The following is a 22752-nucleotide window of genomic DNA, read 5'->3' as shown; positions in this document are numbered from 1 at the left end:
CAACATCAAACTGTGAAAAGACTCTTTCAGCAGATTTGGGACTGGAGTGGTGTTCAATTTTATGTGTCCCATTTGTTTGAGCTTTCTGCTCTCTTCTCTTTCTGGCTCAGGTCTCCTCTCTTTCTGGCTCAGGACATTAATCATTATAGTTCAAAAACAAAGATTTTAGCTACATCTGCACAAAACTTTTGTAATGAAACTGAAGAAATTCAGACTAAACTGTTTTGGGGGTTTATTTCTGCAAGTAGGAGAGAGAAAATCAAAACTAAGACAAAAAAAACCAACAAACAGGGATGGGGGGTGGAAGCATGCTATATATTTCATTTATGATGTTAAAAAAAATCTAAGTATTCAGACAAATTAATTTAGCTAAAGATTATAATGTTTTCTAATGCTATTTTTCATATTGCTTCACCTGATTTATCTAGAAGCCACCATGAAGTCCCCATAAGGACTAGCTAAAATTGAATTGTTTTCACCTTTTGTTCTTTTATAGTGTAATTTTAACTGTTCCAGACAAAAATAAATAAATGAAATTCGTCCTCATTCAACCAATTTCATAACAGCTAATGTGGAAAGGCATGCTCCTGTGCTAGGCCTGCTGACATGAAGCTATCAGGATGCAAGAACCCAAATTTTAGAAAAGAAATGCAAAGTGACATTTTTGGCAGGGTTCTGGCTTTCTGCAGCTGGCATCATTGTCCTGAGTCAGAATCACATTCTTGGAAATCATCCGACATAACAATTACAATAAAGTTTTCATGATCAACATTGTAAAACATAATTGAAGTGTAATCTTCATCATTCCACATGTGTTTTGTAGATGAACATCATGAAAGCAAAGGTCATTTCAATTTGGACTATACTGATAGCCATTTATGTAGAATAATTCAAAACACATAAGCTCACTTGTAAGAGAACAATTCTCTTTCAATTTGTTAAGTTTACATTTCTTCTTGTAGCAGAAATACCATTGGCAGTAAGTGATTAACAAACTTCAGAAAAAGATACTAAGAAATCTAAGCAAAGCCAGTCTGGCTTTCAATTCCTTTAGTTAGCTTTTGCATCTTTCACAGACATCATCGTGCTTGGCTTTCTTTCATGTATTGGATGTTTGCATTCTACAGAATCCTGAGATGACTACCGGGAGGAGAAAACAACAGGAGCACTGTGTTCATATTCTTTCCAGTGTCTCACTCAGATACATGAAGAAAGGATTCAGAAGATGAGACACTCTGATATCATGTCAGATTTCTAGAGCACAGACATTACAATATGCATTGGTTATCTAGATTTTCTTTTTTATTTATTGATCAGTTGGCGTGAGTTGATACTGGCTGGCTGCAAGACCCCACTCAACCATGTCCAGAACATGCTTGCCTTTCACATTGCTGTCACCACTGCTGAAACACACCACCCAGTGCCTCACTGTGCTCACATCCACTATTTGGACTCCATATATGTTCAGCAAGCATCAGTGAACATCAGTGGGTGCCATTGTTTCCGCATGGAGGAATTAAGTGACACACTTTTTGCTTTCATATGCGTTTTCATGTCAGAGACCATTCTGTCGTACTGCCTCTGTGCTGCCATCTGTCACACAGCAACAAAACATAGTGGTATACTGCTGGTATGGCAACCTTAATTGCCATACCACAAGTGTCTGCCTCTGATGCTGAGGGCCAACATGATAAAATAAGAAGCATTACTTTCAGAGCAGTTTTTGTACTTTCCTATTTCAACAGCACATTTTCCCAAAAATTTCTCATTCCTTTTGTAAGTAACATTTCTTTTATGAGGAACTTTTCATTCTCAATGAAAATTATTTTATAAAAGAGAAAAGGAGAGTAATGATTAATTCTGTATTATCAACCAAGTCGTATAGGATACATAGTCCTCTCTTTCTGGATTTGTACTAGTGATATCTGCAGGAGATTGGAGGCCTTTTTCCATTGAGAAATACACTGTTAAATATATACATATAGAATAATCTACCACAAACTGAGAAATTGGCATTTGAGGAGAAAGGTCTTTTTTTAATAGCATGGAAAAAAACTTACCAGCTTCTCTGATTTATGGATACTAGAGGCATAGAAAGTAAGCTTTTCAAAATTTCTTTTCTTTCCAATAAGGACAAAAGTGTTATTCAACAGAAAATATCTAAACAAACAAAAAAGGCACAGAACAGAAAACTTAATGTAATAGCTGTGAACACTGATACTTCCCACAGTCACAGAGGAAAACAGAGTCCAATGATTTTTAATGGGAAATGAAGAGGGGAAATGAATTCTCATCTGAAAGGATTAACTTAAATCTTTAATCTCCACATTCCTCCATATGGAAAATACCACCCAAACAATTTTTCTCAACAAGTGCTGAAAAACCACTGCAACATTCTTTACAAAGTTTTTTTTTTTTTATCAGCAGCATTTTAAGGTTCCAGCATCCGTAATCCTACATGCATTGCTTCTTTAGCTGTGTTGGTGTGTGGCTGGGAAAGAAGAAAGGTCATATTAAAAGTTTTTCAAAGGTCTTAGTGTTTTAGTATATCCTTAGCTCCTACTATACTGTCACAGCACTGAGAGTAAATAAATCACAAATAACCAGATCTTTGCACCCCCATGCTCTAGGAAGAACTTGGAGCTGGTTACATTAATCATATGATTCCAATTCTGCTGGAGGTAGTGTCTGACAGATGCATACCAGCACAGTAAAAACATTTAGCCAAGAAGCTATAATTCAAAATTAGACAATTTTTAGACCTGTGTTCCTCTGGAGTGTTTAGATCCCTGATGTTAAAAATAAGTAAAAGCTTGATAAAGTTAACAGGAAAAAAAAAGAAAGATGTTCCTTGTGGCAGAAATTACTTTCAAGAGAACTCATTACTCCCCAAAAATTCTCTGGTGCAAGAAAAAGTACATAGGTCACTCCATAAATAATGTTCCCTATCTGTTTCCATGGAAACTACTACAGCTACAAATAGCACAATAACACTATCTGATAGAGCACATTCTCAGCTACAAAACTATGCTTTTCAGCATAGTCAGTACTATTAGCTATGCATTTTTCTCAGCAATGGTCAAGAGTCAGCACACAGTGCTTGTAAACCCTTTCACAGGTGTATGTGATCTCCATAGCTGAAATGCAACACCCATTGCCTCATTTACTTCACATCTGCTGTTTGGTCTCCATAAATGTTCAGCAAGCATCAATGAATGTCAGTGGGTACCATTTTTTCCTGCATGAAGGAATTCAATGACACACTTTTGCTTCATATGCACTACCATATCGGATGCCATTTTGTCAGATTGCCCCTCTGTTGCCATCTGTCATACAGCAACAAAATGTAATAGAGTATTAGTGAGAAGGTTCAGCCTCTTCTGCCATACCACCAATATCCACTTCTAATGTTGTGGGCCAACATAATAAAATAGGAGGCATTACTTTTGAGCAGCCCTTGTATTTTTCATATAGATGCTAATTTTGTATATTAATGGTTATGGTGTATTTTAATATTTTACTTCTTGCAACATTCTGAGAAATGAAAAGGCTTTGTGTTATTAAGAAAACATTTGCCTGTTTCAAAGAACAGATTGGTAGAAATTCCTACTTCAAAGGAAATTTCAGAAAAGTTGGTCTTCTGTTCTGGTACTGGTTGCTCCCGAGACAAATTTAGAAAATAAAAATATTCTGCTAGGTTAACTCAAGATACAAAGGAAAACATTTAGGAAGGAGAAGCCTGAAGCATCAACAAACAAACAAAAAAAACCCTGACAGATATGAAAACTCATTTAGTATTGTTTCCAAGCATGCTTATACAAATTCTGTATTAATGTGTAGACTTGAAAGAATTTGAATTTATACATAAATGTATTTAATCATATTTAAAACAATATTTTATCATAATGAAATCATATATGCCATGTTATTTTTTAGCTGTATTCAAAGTGGTGTTGTGTACAGATTGCTTCTCTTCTATCATTTCGCATTCCTCTACATGTATTTATATTTATTAATCTCTGTTAATAAGACCTAAACCCCTACCAGGAATAGTTTTACTGAACCCTCAACTGGTGTCAACAAAATTGATCTACACAGTATATAAATTTTAAATGACGAAATATAATACTGTGTTAAAAAATAAGATTAATAAAGCCATGTACAGGAAAGTGTTATTTTTTTAAATTATTTTTCTAAATTTTAAACCAGTTGTAAAGTATCATGAAACAAATACGCCTAAGGAATAAAGTAAAAAAAACAAAAACAACCTACAATGGAGGATAAGCCACTTTAAAAACATATGCTCAGAAATACTTAAAGTATTTTAAAAACCCCTTTGTTGACATTCTGACATTAGCACTCAGTAACAAGTGTCCTGGGAATAGGATAATATTGGTCAGCAGTCACACACACATACTTTTATTCTCAGACATATTGGCCTTTGTACACTTTTCAGCCTGATCTAGCATTAAGTAAATTTGAGGTCAGCTATGTCAAAGTGCTCTGCTTTAACTGCCAGTGACATTGTCACCTATGCCCAAAGGTTAAGGGAGAAAAGTAAAGCAAGCTCGGTGCAAGATTTGACAAAACAGCAAAAATGTTATTATTCTCCTTTGTAAATCATTTTACGTTTTATCCTGCTCTAACAACATTGATCTGAAGTTGTCTCAAAGTATGGACATGACAGTTATTCCATAAGTCTGGAGCAGAAGTGTTAAGACAATGCTAAGAGCTTTGCTACTATTACAAGCAGCACTAAGCTTTAAGAGGCTCTGTTCCACCTGGTATTTCTTGGAAGGAGAAAGGGAAAAGGTCGGAGTGTTATTAAGGCTTTTGGCTTTATCTAATAATTAATAAAAATTTCTCCTTTTTCTTTCTCTCTTCCATAAATAAAAGTATAAAAATTTGCAAAGCATATTTCATACCTAGATGATTAAAGGATGAAAATATGGATCCTCACCTTAAATTTCTTTCCTTATCATGGTTTGAGCTAATTACATTCTTTTCAAGTTTGGATATCCAAAGATTTTCGTGTTTCCTTTTACTTTAAGTCTCTCCACTCTGTCACTAATGTTAAAATCCTTTTTCTTCTACGCTTATATTTCAGATGCATTTATTATTTCCCCATACAGAGAGTTCTGCAGAGTAGATACCATTTACATACGGTATCTTATTCAGTATTACGATGTTTTTAATCTTTTTTAAAAATAACATCACGAAAAATTAATTGATATCATTAAAAAACAAAAAACCTCAATGGAATAGTTCGGAAAAAAGTCCTGAGCCCCAAAATATTAACTATGTACTATCCAGATGGTATTCTGTTTATTTTGTTAATACTAGGAATGTTCACTGTTATTATTTGCTAAAGTAAGAGCAGATGCTATTCATTCTTGTACAAACATGAAATGCCTGGCAAAAACTTTTTTTCAATTAGTAGTGCTAACAGCAACGAATTTTCTTTGTTAATTATTTGTTGTGTACAGAAATGTGCCTTTCCTTTTCTACATTCATTGCCTGTCAGTTTCCAACAAATATCTCTTTTTACAAATGCTTATTTGTGCCTCTCACCTCTGGATAAGGTGTATCATAACTGAGCACATTGCAGTTAAGCCAAATACACATGGCTAGTGAACAAAAAAAAATGTAGTATACTGATATAACAAAAAGCATGTTTGTGCACTGTATGATTTTGCACTATCTGCATGAAGGTGCCTGACCTGACATTAACATTGTGCAAATTAATTCCCTCAGCATAGCACAGCTTATTTCTGACTCAGCATGATGCAATTTCTCTAGGTTATATATACCATGCAAAAAATCATTTCTGGCAGTCAGAATTATTAGGTAAATAATTCTTAGGCAAATGCTCTGTTTTTCTGTCTCTTTTTTTTTAATATTTCAGTCACGACTAATTACAATACTTAATCTCTTTGTAACAGGTTTCTTTTATTTAGTTCTGGTTACAGGTTTGCTTTGGGCAGCTTGTAAATAATCCTGACAACTGTTACAGAAACACCTTCCATTTAGAAACTGTCATGGGTAGGAGACTTCAACAGTTTCTGTTGAAGATAAGCAATGCTTAAAAATTTTAAAATCCAGAGATATGTGAAGTTAGGGATCACTGAGTTGCTAAAAGAGCATACAGGACAAGAAGTAGAACTTCAGAGGGAAAAGGTTTCTTGGTAATGTGAGCAGAAATAAGATTTAGTACAACAAACACTTTCAGGAGTTCGGCCCTCAAGCAGCAATTACAATCAGAAAATATTTAAGGAAAAAAAAAATTATATGTAGAGAGAAAAACTAAGCTTAATGAGAAAGCATTATTTTCCTGATAACTATAGCATGCAATGGTAATTACATTTTCATAAAAAGTTAATAAATCAATATTAGAAGATACAAAAATTTAGTGAAGGAGTTTGAGGAATGCTGTAACCTCATGAGTAATGGAATTTCTGGAAGTTTTAGATGGGACTTCAGAGAAAGTTGTGATCTTCTTTTGTTTTGTTTTTCTTTTGGCTTTTTTTGTCTAAAGATCTACTGGGATAGAGTACTCAAAACTCTCAGGATGCATGAAAATATTAAAAACTATTCAGAGAGGAGGAAAAAAAAAGATGAGAAGGCAAATCAGATGTACTTACCTATTGGTAAGTAGCTGATCAGAGGCAGAAGTAACTGGGAATCAGTAAGTATTTCAGCAAAAAGTGGGAGGCTGAAGAAAAGATTTGATGAACTGTGCAACTTCACAGGCAACTTAGGCGTTGCTCAGAGTCTGAAAACATCAACATTCACAAGAGACAAAAATATTTTGTAGTGATTTGCAATTAATGGAAGTACAAGCAAAACAGTGAAGCTGCACAGACCACAGTGATGAGGTTTTACACCAGTATAATGTCTGAAGCTTCTACGCGGTCTTAATGAAGGTTCATTTAATTATAAACTGAAGTTCTGTTCGCAGACATTGCTGCAGAGGAAAATGTCGCAAAAAAGAAAGAATCCAGAGTACTAATAGAAAATTACCAATAGGAGAAAAAAAACTTTTGAGAGATTTCATAGTCTTGCTTAACTTAAATGAAATTAGATACATTTATTATGGAGAGTACATATAAAAATATGCAAAAAATTGTTTAAAAGTCACTATAAACAAAGAAATGCATATGGAGGTACAAATTAGCCAAGGTTAAACTAAAAAAAAAAAAAAAATGCAAACTTCAAGAAATTTCACAGAGAAAAACCCCATGATGATTCATCAGTATCTCTTTGAACCACTGGTTTAAACGAAAATGTTTACATTAAAATGCATTAACACTTGATGATTAGGGCCCTACTAATCCCAAATTGCAATATATCACCAATGACATCTATTCTTATAATAAAACTGTGCACCGGTATAAAGAATTTTACAAGATAAGGCCTAAGTGCACATCATTATTCTCCTAAAAGTGGTTTTCTCATTTCCTGACATGCACAAATTTACTATGCTTCCAGAACAGCTAAACAGAAATTGCACACCATAAAGACACAAAAACCAAAGCAAAACAAACAAAAAAGCAAGCAAATAATAATAATAAAAAAACCAACAAAAATGACACACAGAACTGAAGAATGAGATAAATTAAATTGCAACTATTCTGCTTTATGAATTCAAAGAAGGGAATTTTTATGCATAGCTTACAATTTCAAAACAATAATGAGAAACATCAGAGAAAATTTCAGACACTTAAAATATCTTTTTGAAGGATATTTAAAAGTTTCTAAATAAAACACTGAAACTCATTTATGTGAACAGCTGATAGGTAAAGAGTTGAGAGACATCAAGGGTTAATCTGAGATTCAAGACAGTGCAGAGAGAACAAAATAAATGGGAAAAAAAATATATGGTCTAACTCTAAGCAGTAGGAGTGATTTAAAAATGTTAGTCAGTGTATCTCCAACAAGGAAATGCATTAAGGATGCATCATCAGAAAGGAAGAGCAAATATCTCTGAAAACGTTCCACTTGATGGATTTCACATTTTATACTGGAGAAGTGCTAAGATTCTACAATGCTTCAACCATGTTTGGAGCACTGCCACTACTAAAGGCCACACATTTTACAGCAACGCATAATCTACTTCTGAAGTTCACAGTCCTTCTGGATAGCCAATCTTATATCTGACACACAGACAATTTATTCCTTCCTGCAGTTTATGTTTGTTCATCTTTTTGCAAGGTGAGAGTTTCAAGGCTTCAGTGTTCTTGAAATTTTAGGAGGAGAACATGAATAAACCACTTTTCAATGTAAGTTTCCTTGTTCTGAGATACAAATTTCAGTGATCATGAAAGTATGACAAATAACAGTAACTAAATGAGAACATTATGTGATTGTCCTTATAATTCTAGCAGTACGGTCCAGTGGCACTTTTCCCTAGTACAAAAATGAATGCGGCACTCCCCATGGAACTACTTAGATAGTACATTGTTTCTTTCCTAAGAATAAAAGGAAGCTACTTGGAGACCTTTAATCTTGTTTCATGAAAGAAAAACTACACATTGAGTCCTGCAGTTTTCAGAAGGGAAAGCTAACATATTGAGACAATACAGCATTCCGATATGCAGAGTACCAGTTTATGATAATTACTTTTGCATCTGCATTTAGAGTACCATATGTAATTACTGAAGTATATACTTTTCTCTCAGCGATGGCATGCAATTTCCATTAGTGGTCTTGGCAGTCATGAGCATGCATTACAGGACCTCTAAGTAATCCGTAGGCCCTTGTAATTAAATGCAAAAAGAATTACAGACAACAGAACATAGTGAATAATTCACAACCAATATCTTGCCTGATGGTTTTAACCTGTTTTTATGCATCAAAACACAGTCAGATATTGTGGGTTTTTTTTCATATGTCTTAAATTACTCATTTCATTCATCCACAGTCCTTTTGCTTCTTTTTTTTTTCTTAATATATCCAAATTGCTAATGGAAAAATACTCGCTGTTCACATAATTTCTCACTAAACCTGTATATTAGGGATTTGGAAAAAACAATGAAACTTTGTAAATTTGAGGTTTTTTTCTTCACACAAAGCCACTTGTTTGAAAGATACTATTTACAAGTAATGAAGCCATTCATAACTACCTACCTTAATGATATGCACTAGAATTACTTGAAAAGCATTATTTCTAACCAGCAGCAAAATCTCATATTTTGAAGTTGTTTTCACTGCAAGTATATGCAAGGTGAAGGAGACTCCTACGCCTTTACACTATTTTTTTCATACTTACACTTGTCATATCTGTTTAATAACTCGCCTAGAATTTTCTTAAATGCTAACTACATTACTTTCCCCAAAACAGTTTATTTACACATAGTTTTCCACAGGCTCAGTAAGAAAACTTATTTGCTCTTCCATCAGTTCAGTGTTTTATTCAAATAACTCTTCTCTAACTTTGGTGATGTTACAATTGGAGCATTTGGAGATAGCAGTTGTTCCACGTTAACAGTTACTTTACTGGGCTAAAACAAAAAAAAATAATATATTATATATATAATATATATAATATATTACAATATAATATATAATATATATAATATAAATAATATATATATATATATAGGAAAAGAGAAAGAAAATAGAAAGAAAAAAAGACAAAAGCCAACTACCACAGTCTTGCTTCATCTGGAAGAGTAGTCTTTTACTTAATTGGGTATTTCCTTGCATAGCTGCATAATCAGTGGATATCAAGATGTTACAATCACAAAATAAACAAGAGAGTTAGGCAAAGTGGACTATGCTAAAAAGAGAGAATAAATGGAAGGCTTACCCTTATGCTAGGCACACCACAAAACACCAGGAGGAGGGATCTCCAGACAACAACCTTCCCTACTGGTAGCCAGCTCTTAAATAGGTCTAGGAGGGCTGGAGCCTGGCTCCACCCCTTCCGGCATCACAGGTGAATTGCCTTCACCTGTGCTCCTCTGGCTGACTCATGGCTCACCTCAGGTGATCAATCAGATGTTCAGGCCCTGACTCAGTAGTACCCATACACATAGCTGATGCCTCTTTACTGCACTTCTATTACTCTGCATTTGTTTTTTTTTCCTCAAAGATGAGTAACTGGGATTTTTTACTGTATTAACAAACAAGAAACATTTCATGGGTGTCTGAAACAGAGCTAAACTGTTAGACACAAAACACTGTGGTAGAAAAACATCCATAAAATTAATGCTGGAGTAGTTATAACAATGCATCATAGTAACTTTTCTACAGGAAACATCACAATGTCAAATTTAACTTGGAAATTTCTAGATGATCTTTAAGGTCATTTCCAATCTAGCCCATTCTATGATTCTATGATTTTATGATTAATAAATTCATTTGTTTAAATGCCATCATTGCTGCTGTGGAAGGGATGGTTTGAAATCATGAAAATATACACCACTAAATTTTTATTTAACACCACTGTTTGTAGTGTTATTTTAGTACAAAATACGAATAATTACCTGTGTTTTTTTCTTTTGTTTATTCATTTGGTTGGTGGACATTTTGTTGTTTTCATTATTATTTTTTTTTTACCTGAAGCTACTGGTTCTAGGAAATTTTCAACTTACAATGACTACCTGGAGTTTATTCTAGGAAGAATCTCTTGTTTTTTTCTAGTGATGATCAAATGATAATTTTAAATTCAAGTTTCATCTCGTATTTTTAAATGTAAATAAGAAACTATATATTGCATGACATTAAATAATGAGGTGGAGAAAAAAATCTGTGCTTGTCAGACAAAAGTTAAAAATATTGCTATTCTTGAACATCAAAATATTCTTTATTCTGTCACTGTCTTATAAAAGAGGCACACATTTAATAGCAATTTGACTTAATTGTTGTTTTATTATTCAAAATCTTCCAATTAAAAATGAACTGGTTATGCAATTCAGAAAATAAATATACTTAATTTGTTGTGGAATTTTTTTTTGTTTTCTGTTTAGCTTTTAGTGAACAGATCAATCCAGATGCTTACTAACTGAAATACTGCACAACTGATAAATTGTTAATTAGTATTGTTTGTGTTCTGTGATGAATAAAAATGAGATTTTGCAATTCATAACATAGCAATGTGTCAGTAGTATATGTTCATGGTCATTCATAAATAACTTTGTTTTCATAGGATATCAAAAAATCATTAGCCATCAAATTAAGGACTTCTTTTCATCAGCTGCATCATTTTTAATGTATCCCTACTGGTCCAGTGCAATTGATGAATTCAATATAACTCACACCTCAAATGTGTTACACACTAATAATTCAATGAAACAGAATGAATATAAGCTTACTCTTGAATAGTTCCTGTAAAAAATCTTATTCTAGTTCAAGTAGAAAGAATTGCTTGTGCTTTGTTAGAGAAAGATTTACCACATATCTAGAAGAAATTTAGAAGTGCAAACCCTAGACCTAGTATCCAAAGTTACATAGAGAATGGGAAGTTACAATTTTCAAGGTCTTGTTCCAGTTTCCCTTTTTCCCGTTTTCTTTTGTTCATTCAGTGCATCTGAGACTGGCCTTCAAAGTCTTTTTGATTTATAATTAATTGCTATTAATAGCAAGTTGGTTCAATTTGTCTGGAAATTGGATTTTGATTCTATACTCCCTGAACCAAACACCTGGGGTAAGGACTCTTCTCATGTTCCCAAAACTGCTCAGCATGGTAGCACCCAAAGAACCATTATCATGGTACCATTTCCCTCATTTTAGTAGGCAAGAGAAAAACAAATGTGGAAGGCAGGAAGTTAGAAAGGAAGACAAAAATTAGTAGATAGGGGGATTATATGATACAGATCTCACTGCATAGACATAATTACCAAACTCCAGCAAAGTCTTCTACTTGTTGCAGTGACAAGAGCTGCAAGACAAGAGTGATTTTAAAACTGTTTCTGACTCCAAAAAATACATAAAGAAGCTACGTAGTGAAATATTATTAAAATTACACTATTACTTTATCCCTCTACATATTTTTTCATATTATGAACTATTTCTATGTACAAAAATGAATAATTAAAGATCAAATGTATGTATGCAATAGTAATGTACCAGAAGCTTCTACTTATATACATTAAAATATATAACTACTGCTAAAAAGAAAAATGTTGACATACCCATAAAAACATTCAGAGTTCCCAGGGTGTCTTATGCTCATTTATATTCTTTGCTGGAGAAACTTGCAAACTAAGCAGGTTACATATTATTACTGCACACAACTGTATCCTAGGCAATTTCAACCACTGCATCATTTAGAATATATATCAATGGACTGGATTATGGCTTGACTTCAGTTGCTCATGAACATCTTCTGTAGATTTTACATGCACTGAATATATAAATGCGCATGTGCATGTATATTACAGCCATTCTGGTTCTTATGCATGACATTTACATATGCCAAGGATCCAGTAAAAATGGTCTCATTCATTTTAAGTCACCTAATCACAGAATCACAAAATTGCAGGAGTTAGAAGGGGCCTCAAGGGATCACCAATCCAATCTCCCTGCTAAAGCAGGTATCCTACACTAGGTTGAACAGGTGGGCATCCAGATGGGTCATTTATTTGATTATGTGTCATTCTAATTACATTACTAAGATTTCTAGTGAAAAACCATTAGAAAATGTGCAAATTTATTGTCATCAGGGAATTTGTGAATTATAACAGTGTACATGTATATACTTGGAATTTTTTTTTTTGGTGAGTTAATTTATGTTATTAGGATCAGGAAAAAGACAAACACTTCAGCCTACAATCAAAATGGAGAGAATTGTCCTGAATAGTATCAAATCTATATGCCAAAACCACACTACTATACACTACTATAATGAACACACTACTATAATGAAAATAGTAAGTATGATAGAATTAGTGTAATAATTTACTCCACTGGGACATCTCAAATCTTTACTATTTTAGGTGTAATCTATTCTGGAACTGTGTATCAGAACAGGACAGTGGTGTTGAAGAGGATTTAGAAACTGACCATATAAAGATCCAAGCAAAAGTTAGGATCAACTATACTGTTCAGAAGTATTTAAAAGTAATTTTACACAGAATCACAGAATCACAGGGGTTGGAGGAGACCTCTCAGATCAAGTCCAACCTCTCTGCTAAAGAAGGTTCCCTACAGTAAGTTGTATAGTAAAACACCCAGGCAAGTTTAGAATATTTCCAGAGAAGGAGTCCCCACAACCTCTGAGCTCTGCCAGTCACTCAGTTCTCAGTGCACATCTCTGTGCTCTCATCTATCTCACATTTCCTCAGCTTATCTATGAGGATATTATGGGGGACAGTGATGAAGTCAAGATACACAACATCCACTGCTTCAGTCTCATCTAGTCAACTGGTCATGACAATTTCTAAAAGTTAAATACAAAAAGTTAACATCAATTCACTTATATTTCTAACACAACGTGTTGTTTTCAGTGTATTATAGTGAAAACTGTATGGATGGTGTTATGTTCAAATGTGTCTCTGGTTTTGGAGTTTTACGCAGCTGTGTTAGCTTCTAAGTTCTAGTAGCATACAATTATCAATTACCACAGAATTAAACATATATTATTCTTATGGAATTGGGCTCAAATATTTTCATCTCTGTTTATCTAAAAAGATGTTTATGAAAACTATTCACCCTCTGAGGGGATAACAAAACATGATTGTCACTTTGTTTCTCCTTACTATTCTGAGGAGCCTGTGTTCTGATGAATCCTTATTGCGCAATAATGAAATTATTTCATTTGAGAATCTGGAAGGGTTGATTTTAATAAGAATATTCATAGTGTGCATATACAGAGTGTCTGATAGAGTGTCATTTAAATATTTAGGTAGACATCTAAATATTGCACAGTAAGATGTAAAAATTCATCTAAACTTATTTGTCACTCTACAAAATATGCATGTTTGACATTGCTCTTTTTTCATTTCTAAATGAATAAAAAATTGCTTATGGGAATTTCAATGGCTGCACGGCATTTGATAGGGTACATGAAGAACCAGAATCTGGTTAGCAATTTATTTCAGTTTTACTTACTCTAGTATGTATGCAAGAAGAAAAATGGATTTCATGTTTCAATCATTTTAATTTGTACAAATGCAGTAGACTTACATAAGATACATTTTTGTGTCATCATTCTCCCTAGATATCAGTTTCTCTTTTGCTTCACTTCACAAGAATCAGTGTCTCTAATTTTCTAAAGCAATTCACTCACATGTCTGCTTCCACGGTGAGGCTTAGTTTGCAGCTGGAGATTATGTTGAATTTATAGAATATGTTAAATTCATGATCACTGAGTTATTTGCAAAGAGAGTTGTATTGTCATGTGAATATCAAGAATGTACTTTATGTACTGCAGAGATAAGTTACTTCTTGCTTACAAGATTCAAGTAATTAAGGAGAGCTGTGAAAATAGTCAGTACATTTGTCTAGAACTGAAAAGTTAGTAAATTTAAGTCACTCCAATAATTCTTAAATCTAACAAGCTTTGGTGTCTTAGCAAAATATTTAGTTAGCAATTCTTCATATCAAGTCCACCAAACACTGGACTGAGAAGTCTGCAGCTTTTAAAATCCTTTGGAATATATGAAACAAGCAAGAACTCCGCATATGGACAGGTAAATTTCATAATGATGCATTTTGCAGAGTTTTTGCGTGTAATTTCCCTGCTGCTCTTACTAACATTTCGTGCATAAATCCTCATTCCCTGCTTGTAAGTGTACTGCTATGGGAGAATTCATCCAAAGGCAGCATGAATTCTTGTGAAAAATGACTTTCTTCTACTGCTTCAGACAGCAGACAGTGCAAAAGCATCAGCATGAAAGTCTTTGCTTCCTTTGCTTTGAAATAAACAAGTATTAACACCATGGTACAACAGAAAGAGTATTGTCACATGAGGTTATAGCCCATCATTAAAGTCATGAGTTCTACCGTGTAAATCTGATAATCAATTAGGCCATCATTTTGAGGACATTTTTATTTTGGTGTGGTATTTGCCAGGACTTCAGTGTACATTCTTGAACTGATCAATGCTGTGGGGCTGAGAGAATTTATTTTCCTGGACTTAACAACTCCAGTTGTCTGCCACTGACAATAGATATGGATGACTGTCATTCAACTAATTAACTGAATGTAAACTTGTTTCTTTGTCATTAATGAATCTTGTATTCTAAGATGAAAGTAACATGAATCTTCCTGAATTAACTGACTGGATGTTTTTTTAGCAGAGATTCTAATCATCATATATGATTCCAACATGATGCACCGCAAAATTTCATCTAAGGAGGTAGAGAAAGCATCTAGACATTTTTTTCTGAAGTGCAGCAGAGGTTAAAAGATGAAAAAGAAAATATAAAAACACTTTGCATCATGGTAAAGTAAGGAGAGAGACATAGCTGAGCAGGGAGTACAATCAAACTGATGTTTTTTGTTTGTATTCAAAACTCCTTCCCGGCAGTTTAAAGTAACAAATAATGCAATACCTTGTTTCTTATGTTCATTTAATGGATTGTATGCATGCAGTCAGTAAGTGAGACTTACATATGGATGTACAGTATTATCATGAGATGTTGGGTAGAAAATTTATGTGTGTAACATGAATGTATGCCTTGGACATACCTCTATTGATTTATCTCTAGCCTTCTGGGAAAAGCAATAAGGAAATAATGGAATTAATAATAGCTAAAATTAATGCAATAACTTGATTGCATTCAAAATGTGAATTAATCCAGGGATGCTTTTTTTTTTTTTTTTTTTTTTTTTAAATGACCTGACCAATGCTGTATAGCCTCACAATCTTTTTAATTAAGATTCTGCATAAAGAAGAAAAACACAGGAAAAATATTCAGACTTCACCAGTCATTCTTACATATTATTTAATTTCCAAGTTAAAAGAATATACTCCAGATTTCAGAGTCCATCAGACCTATATAGATCTTACCAGCTTTCCAGAAATTGGAAGTTCCTGTTAACAGTAGCAATTTGCTACATAGACAATCTAAATCTGAACTGACTACGGCTGAAATAAGAAATGGGCAGAAAAAATGGATTTATACTTGCAGCCAAGTTGTTAAAATAATAATAGTTCCTTTAAAAGACATTGCATTTAGTCAGTCTAGAGACTGAATTTATTTATTTAAAACTCACTGAAAAAGTCAATTATAGCTTGAACTCACTAGTAACTTTTCAAATAACTTCATATAATTTGATTGTTATCTTTGTGAAAATATCTTTCAGTAAAAATGAATTGTGCCTATTTTTATACCATTTCACAATTTGCATGGATTTAACGAGCCAGTCGGCGTCTGGCCACCAATACTTCCAGATTTTCATATTGCCAAATAACTCATCCTCTGTCATACCCAACTCAGTAAATAATCACCTTGTAGTACAGCTTGCATTTACTTTTTCACTAATGAGTTCTCTAAGATTGCAAAGAAATGTCATCTATTTGTTTTTAGTGAAACAGTTGCCTTTATAAGAGGAAAAATCAGTGGTGTACAGTGTTGCAGTTAGCACTGTAAAAAGTGCTACAGATTTTTTGTAGAGCATTATAAACAGGATCATTTTTCAAGGTACATCCCAATTCAAGTCAAATCTGAGAACACAGAGTGTAAATAAATGGTTCTTTGAAAAAAATGTCTTAATAGTAAAGAATGTGCAAGTTTCTTCAGCTCTAGAGATTGCTCTTAACACTGGCCATTTTGATGATGAGTTATGAGCCTTTTATGCACAGGGAAAAAAAAGGGGTTGGGGGTGGGGGACATAATGGGTACAATAATCATAACACAAGCTGAACTTCAACTTTCAGTTCTTTCTTCAAAGTTAAAAACTAGCTTCTCAAGCTTTTTAGGAGGCTGCTGCCCTTTTCAAACCACATTTCAGGTGCATCATTCTTACTGATTTATACATACTAAATGCTGTGTGCCCTACTCCTTCTGTATAAAGAAGACAGTGTAATTTTGCTTTGCACTCTGGCAACCTTGTTCATCTCAGGCTGTTTAGACATTCTTAAGGCTAATTACCAGAATATTGCTTTTTGTCTGAACTGAGAACAGACAGGACCTACAGCTATTGCCAGACCCAGACACACAGGATACAGGCAAACTGATCTTTTCCTATCTAAGACTCTAGACTCCTCCCCCTTGTTCAGAATGACAAAGGTGACAGAAACAAGAAGGTGGGCCAAGGGGAATAATAGCAGCAATCCAGGAGAGCAGTTCAAACAGTTTGAAATACTGTGAGAAAAAGCAACTTTCTTGTGTTTCTTTTATTAAAACTGCAGATTAAAAGTGTTTGAGTGTTAGGTGATTCAGAATCATACTTGGCAGATTAAATAGGATTCACACTGTAGAAAATACATGAAGCTGTGTAGGTTTCCTATACATGCACATCATAATTCAAGCTACACCTAACAGAAATAAAAGATCAGTTACACCATAACAAGAATTTTCAGAAGAATGGAGTAATAAAGTAGTGAATGGAGTAATAAAGTACTGTAGATAATGCTATGGCTGTACATCTGTTATCTTCTTATAGAGGGTATCACTGTTGGGCAAAATATAATTTGTTTAAATCTCAGTTCTTGTATTACCTGTACTTGTGGAAATTTGTTGCTATGTATGACAGTGTTTTGATAAAATAGGGTTACATGCCAATTAAAGTTCAAATTTTAAAGGAAATAGCCCTAAACCTTTCTGGTTAATGCTGAAATACATAATTTGGTAACTGTGAAAATCTTGCTTTTGTGATATTATTGAAAAAAATGCAAATTAAATTGTGAAGGAACCAAGTATCCAGTTCTGCAATGTAGGTAATTAGAAATGTAAACGACAACTATTTTAAGTTAATAATGCAGAGATGTGTAACTCTTGTTTTACTGATTCAACTGACTTCCAATCACAGGCTTGCTTTCTGTAGAGGTGTTCTGAAAAAATATAATTTCTGCTTAACTTACAAAACATGCTATGTTCTGTCCATCTTCAGAAGAATGACTTATAGTCATGGTATCAGAGAAAGATCAGCAAGGGAAAGAATACAAGAGCATTGTACTTATTGCTGGTATCTGTCTTTACACAGGTTTTTAACTCTTTAACTCCATAAATATTTGGCTCTAACAGTCTAGCAGAAACTGCTAGCTGGAGGCATGAAATTAGTTTCTGTCGGCAGTTTGCTATATGATAGACAAGTCATTCAGTTTCTCTGCATCTTTTCTTTCCTCTTTAGTCTTCTTTTTCTCTCAGGTTTCTTAATCATCAATTCTTGCCTGTTGTTGACATGATAAAAGTAGGTAAGGCTGACTACATGAATGGCTGTCATTGTTTGTTCATAATGTAAGACGTTGTTGGCTTGATATTATACTGCCTGCAAACATTTTGACAACTAGAAGTGGGCACTTGGAAGCAACTGCAGCTCTTGCTTGCAATGATCTAAAAAAAAAATTTGGTTTAATATGAAACTGAGGAAGTGATAGCAGTGACTTTAACAGTGTATAAACAGTTCTGCCTAAAGAAAGTGCTACTAGTTATAAAGATGAAAGGAGTCTTCAGGCACTTGACAGACTTTGAATTTTCGCTTTGTGTGACTGAACAGAGTACCTGTTTCCTGTAGGTACACTGGAGCAAAGATGTTCAGCAGCTTCTCAATACAGAATGTGGATCTCAGAGACAGCAATGAAAACAGTAATGGAAATTGCCCTCATAGAGAAGGGATCCTTTGGAAACAAAGGATAAACAAGTCAAGAAGGCAACCACAAAATGGGAATTTTCTGCATAATACTTTCTGTGTACTCTACATGACTCTCTCTATGTGGCAGTCACTGGCAGAAGATTTCAGTGAAATAGGACCTGCTTCATACTCTGCAATCAACTTCCAGTCTTCTTTCACCTGCAAGCAGGCAGGTATGAGAAACACTGGTATTTAAGTACTCAAAATCTAGTGCTGAGAATTTTTGCATTGGATAAATCATCCAGTGGCCTTTTTAATTACAGCCTCTAATAATTTCTAGGATGAACACCACTTCCATTTCATTCAGTTTGCTTGTAAATTATAGACTTATTGAGAGCAAGACTATAAGAGGAAGAAGGAAGAGACTCTTCTTGTTGTTCTCTAGTATTACATTTTGGCCAAGCAATTTCCTGTTAGAAGTGAGCTGGCTGTTTTTAAATGTCTCTGTGATTTCTGATAAAATTTAAGCAAGCCCCGCTTGTCGAAAATGCAATTAATTACTTACAGAAAAAAGGGAAACTTTTAAGTGAATTCCCTGTTGCCCTTTCAGAGAAAGGATTGCTACCTTTCTTCCCTTACACTGCACAAAAACACTAAGGATTTGGAGAAGTGGAAGACAGAAAGATAGTGCAGAATAATCCTAACCTGATATACATCTTCAGATATAAAAGAAAATATTGATACCATGAATTTCTCTACTTAGGTAGCCTTTGGGTCAGGATGTACATAAGGCTGAAAAACATGAACACTGACCTTTGGAGAAAAGGATGTGAGTCCTGACCTAATGCACAAGAGGAAAGAAAGATCTCCCCTCTCCATGTAAGCATGGTTCAATTTTATTTCATGTATAAATAATAGCCATACTGAATAAAAGGTGCAAGATAGATCATCTGTAATGGCTTAAAATAGCAGCCAAAAATAGAATACTGGGATATATATATATATATATTTAAGTCTTTTTAGTACATTCTAGGACAAAGCCCTTGTCAAGAAGAATAGAGAATTTTGGACAAGCCAGCACATTTTTTCCCATAACCTCAAATAGAAAATACCAACCGTCCATGAAATCAAAGAGAAGATGGGTTCCTCCTACAAGAAGATATCTGTAATTATACTGCTTAGGATCAGCATTCTCTCACTCTTTTTCATACTCCTACTCCTATTATTTTTTGTAATTTCTCACCAGTTCTTATTATTAGAAAGGAATATCAGAAGAGGAGGAAACAGACACCTAGAGGGCAACATTTGTCTCACTTAAGCTGACTTAACAGTGTGAGAAAAATTTTAGTTGTGCAGACTATCCCATCTGCACTTAGTGAATAAGAAACAAAATGACATTTCCAATAGATAAAATATTAAAAAATATTAATTACTGCACCAATTACTACAGCAGCAGTCAGAAACCTTGTAATCTGAAACAATACATAATTCCCACTCTTTTGCCAGTCATAGACTATATGCATTACATTATAATTTAAACATTTTTCTTCTTTACTCCAATTTCAGGAGCCCTGAGGGAAGCATGTACTAATGTGAAATAAAATATTGCAATGGGATCTTCCCTGCAGTTAAAATACTGAATGCTCACCAAACTGTTAGAGTTGACCATGCCTGGTAGAGCACAAGCCATTAAGATTACAAATCAAATGAATTGCATTGCACATGTGCACACTGATGGGACTTCCAGCCTGCTGAGTTTCGCATCAGCTGAGTACTTCAGAAAAGCATGCACCTATGTCTCCTTGGTACTACATGGAAGTCACAGTCTCCCAACTTTCACTGAGGACAAAGCTTGAAGGACTGCAGTGTGCTACAGCCTACCTCTATTACAGGAAGAAAAACAAAAATAATCAGAGTAAATCTGAGTAAAAGTGAAAAATGAAGAAAAAAATTCCACAATTTTAAAAGGAAAATAAATTAACTGTGCATGTTCCAGCTAGGAAGAAAATCAGCATTAAGAGAAAGGACAGGCACTGGGAGAACTCAGACTAGGACAATGACATAGGTAGTGGATGGGTAAAAAAAATATACCTATTACCTTGTATTCTCCCTTCTGTTTGTGTGTGTATAGAGTTATGTGATGGGACAGGTCTATGAAGGACTATAAGCTCAATTTCGAGTTTGCAATCCAGTACGTGGCAAGACAGCTCTTCTGCTGTCAGGACCTGAGTGTCCTTTTGAACTCTGGCATATATAATAGGATTTGGAAGATATTTATTGTTCTGGTTACACGGAAAGATGTGCAGCGTTCTCTCCATTTTCTGTATGAAACAGACTACAGTATTTCCTGAAACAAATCTAAACTAATGGTTCTGAAAAGAGGAAATGCAGATATGATTTGGCTATCACACTGTGAAATATGGGTAAACAACTTCAGACTATTACTAGCACAATAAAACCTCCTTACCAGTTTACTCCCCCAATCTACTCAATGTATCCTGTCAGGTATTTCAGAGTATGCACACATTCTTTTCTTTACATTTTCTCTTCCTTTCCCTTCCCTTCTGCCATCCTCCCGGACTCTATTCTCTCACAGTCACAGCTCTATCAACATGTTCCAACTAATCCCTGCATCTGTTAAATATGGCTGTATCTAACAAGGTGTTTGACTCTGTAACATTTGCAGGTAATTCTCATTGGACATGGACTGCTCCTAGAAAGGCAGAGATACTGTATTTCCTGGCTTGCAGAAATTAACACTCTGAAAAAAGTGGAAAACATACCAGGAAATATTTCATTGCTAAAGTTCTTGGCTTTTTATCATTGAATACATAAGATGGATAAACAGGCTCAATATGGAATCAAGTTGAAATACTAACATTCAAACATAGAAGAGGTGCTTGTATATCCAAATGGGCAAAATAGATACCAGAAAGAAGCAATGAGCCAAGAATGAACGCACTGTCTAGCAAAGATAGGCATTCAGAACATGGCAAATAATGCCAGCTCAGCCAACTGGAAACTCTTTTGCTCTCAACAGATAAAATAGGGACATGACACTATTTTTCTTAACTTCTTAAATTAGAGAAATACCAAGAGACTCCAGATAAGATAAGAACTTCTTTCTGCTTCTTCATATCCACAAATTCTGACTAATAAGAAAGGTAATTATTATCATGTTATAGATCAAGAACTGAAATCTGGTGGCAAAATCAATTTTTCTGAAAGTCTATAGCAAATCTAAGAGAAATAAGTATGATATCTTAAAGCCCAGAAGTCAGTGTAGGGCCATCTTTACCCCCTATTACTGTAAAAGGACTTTGTGTTTCAATTTGATGATTGATCTTATTGTTTCTTCATACATTACAACTAATTTCCATGATGAACTTATATGTGCCTATTCCTACACCAAGTCTAATATATCTTCAGTCTCGTAATTTCTCCTCTACATGTGTTTATTAACTGAAAATGGTTTTGGAATTCCACTGTTGAGTTACAAGAAGTGCATTTAGATGACAAAGATTATCTCTTTGCCTCTTTCTTGCCTTTGGGATCAATGAACTCTGGTATATTATTTTAAAAATTGATGCTGTGATTCATTTTCACAGCATGATTGAGAAGTAAGTTTTGTAAAATATTGTGACACTTTAGTGTGGCCCAGATGGTTTAAATCTTTCACCACTTCGTAAAAGACATATCCCCCTGTGACAGAAACATTTGTTTAATATATACAAAGCTTATGGATATTCTGAATAGTTGAACCCTTATAGCCATGTATGCTACCAAGCAGGCCTTGTGTGATGGTAAGTATTTGTGAACCACAGATTTTTTCTTTATTATATGGAAGAGGTAGTCTGATAATTTCAATTTCCTTTTTACACTGGTAGAAAATCAAAAAATAAAGTCCAATAAGATGACAATACACAGATTTACTTCCTCTTTCTCAAAGGCTGAAGACATCTAGTTCTGGAGCAATTCATCCTCTGGATCAGCTTTCTTTTTATCCCCTTCAGAGATCTCAGAATTAAATCATCTATCATGAGGAAAGTTCACTTATGTCTAGCTTGCTTT

At 34.2% G+C, this 22752-nt stretch overlaps 1 long non-coding RNA gene across 1 annotated transcript; it reads right to left on the bottom strand.

Annotated features, from left to right (window-relative positions):
* Positions 1-501: 501 nt before the first annotated feature.
* On the bottom strand, positions 502-9851 carry LOC125690778 (uncharacterized). The gene is made up of 3 exons (XR_007375789.1): positions 9809-9851; positions 6642-6772; positions 502-2491 (listed from the first exon to the last, which is right to left on the bottom strand). It is a non-coding gene; the product is annotated as an uncharacterized LOC125690778 (long non-coding RNA).
* Between the last annotated feature and the right edge of the window lie 12901 nt (positions 9852-22752).

Source organism: Lagopus muta, chromosome 3, assembly GCF_023343835.1.
Source record: "Lagopus muta isolate bLagMut1 chromosome 3, bLagMut1 primary, whole genome shotgun sequence".
Taxonomy (NCBI): domain Eukaryota; kingdom Metazoa; phylum Chordata; class Aves; order Galliformes; family Phasianidae; genus Lagopus; species Lagopus muta.
The sequence above is the reverse complement of the archived record's forward strand: the minus strand, read 5'-3'. Positions and strand labels throughout refer to the sequence as shown.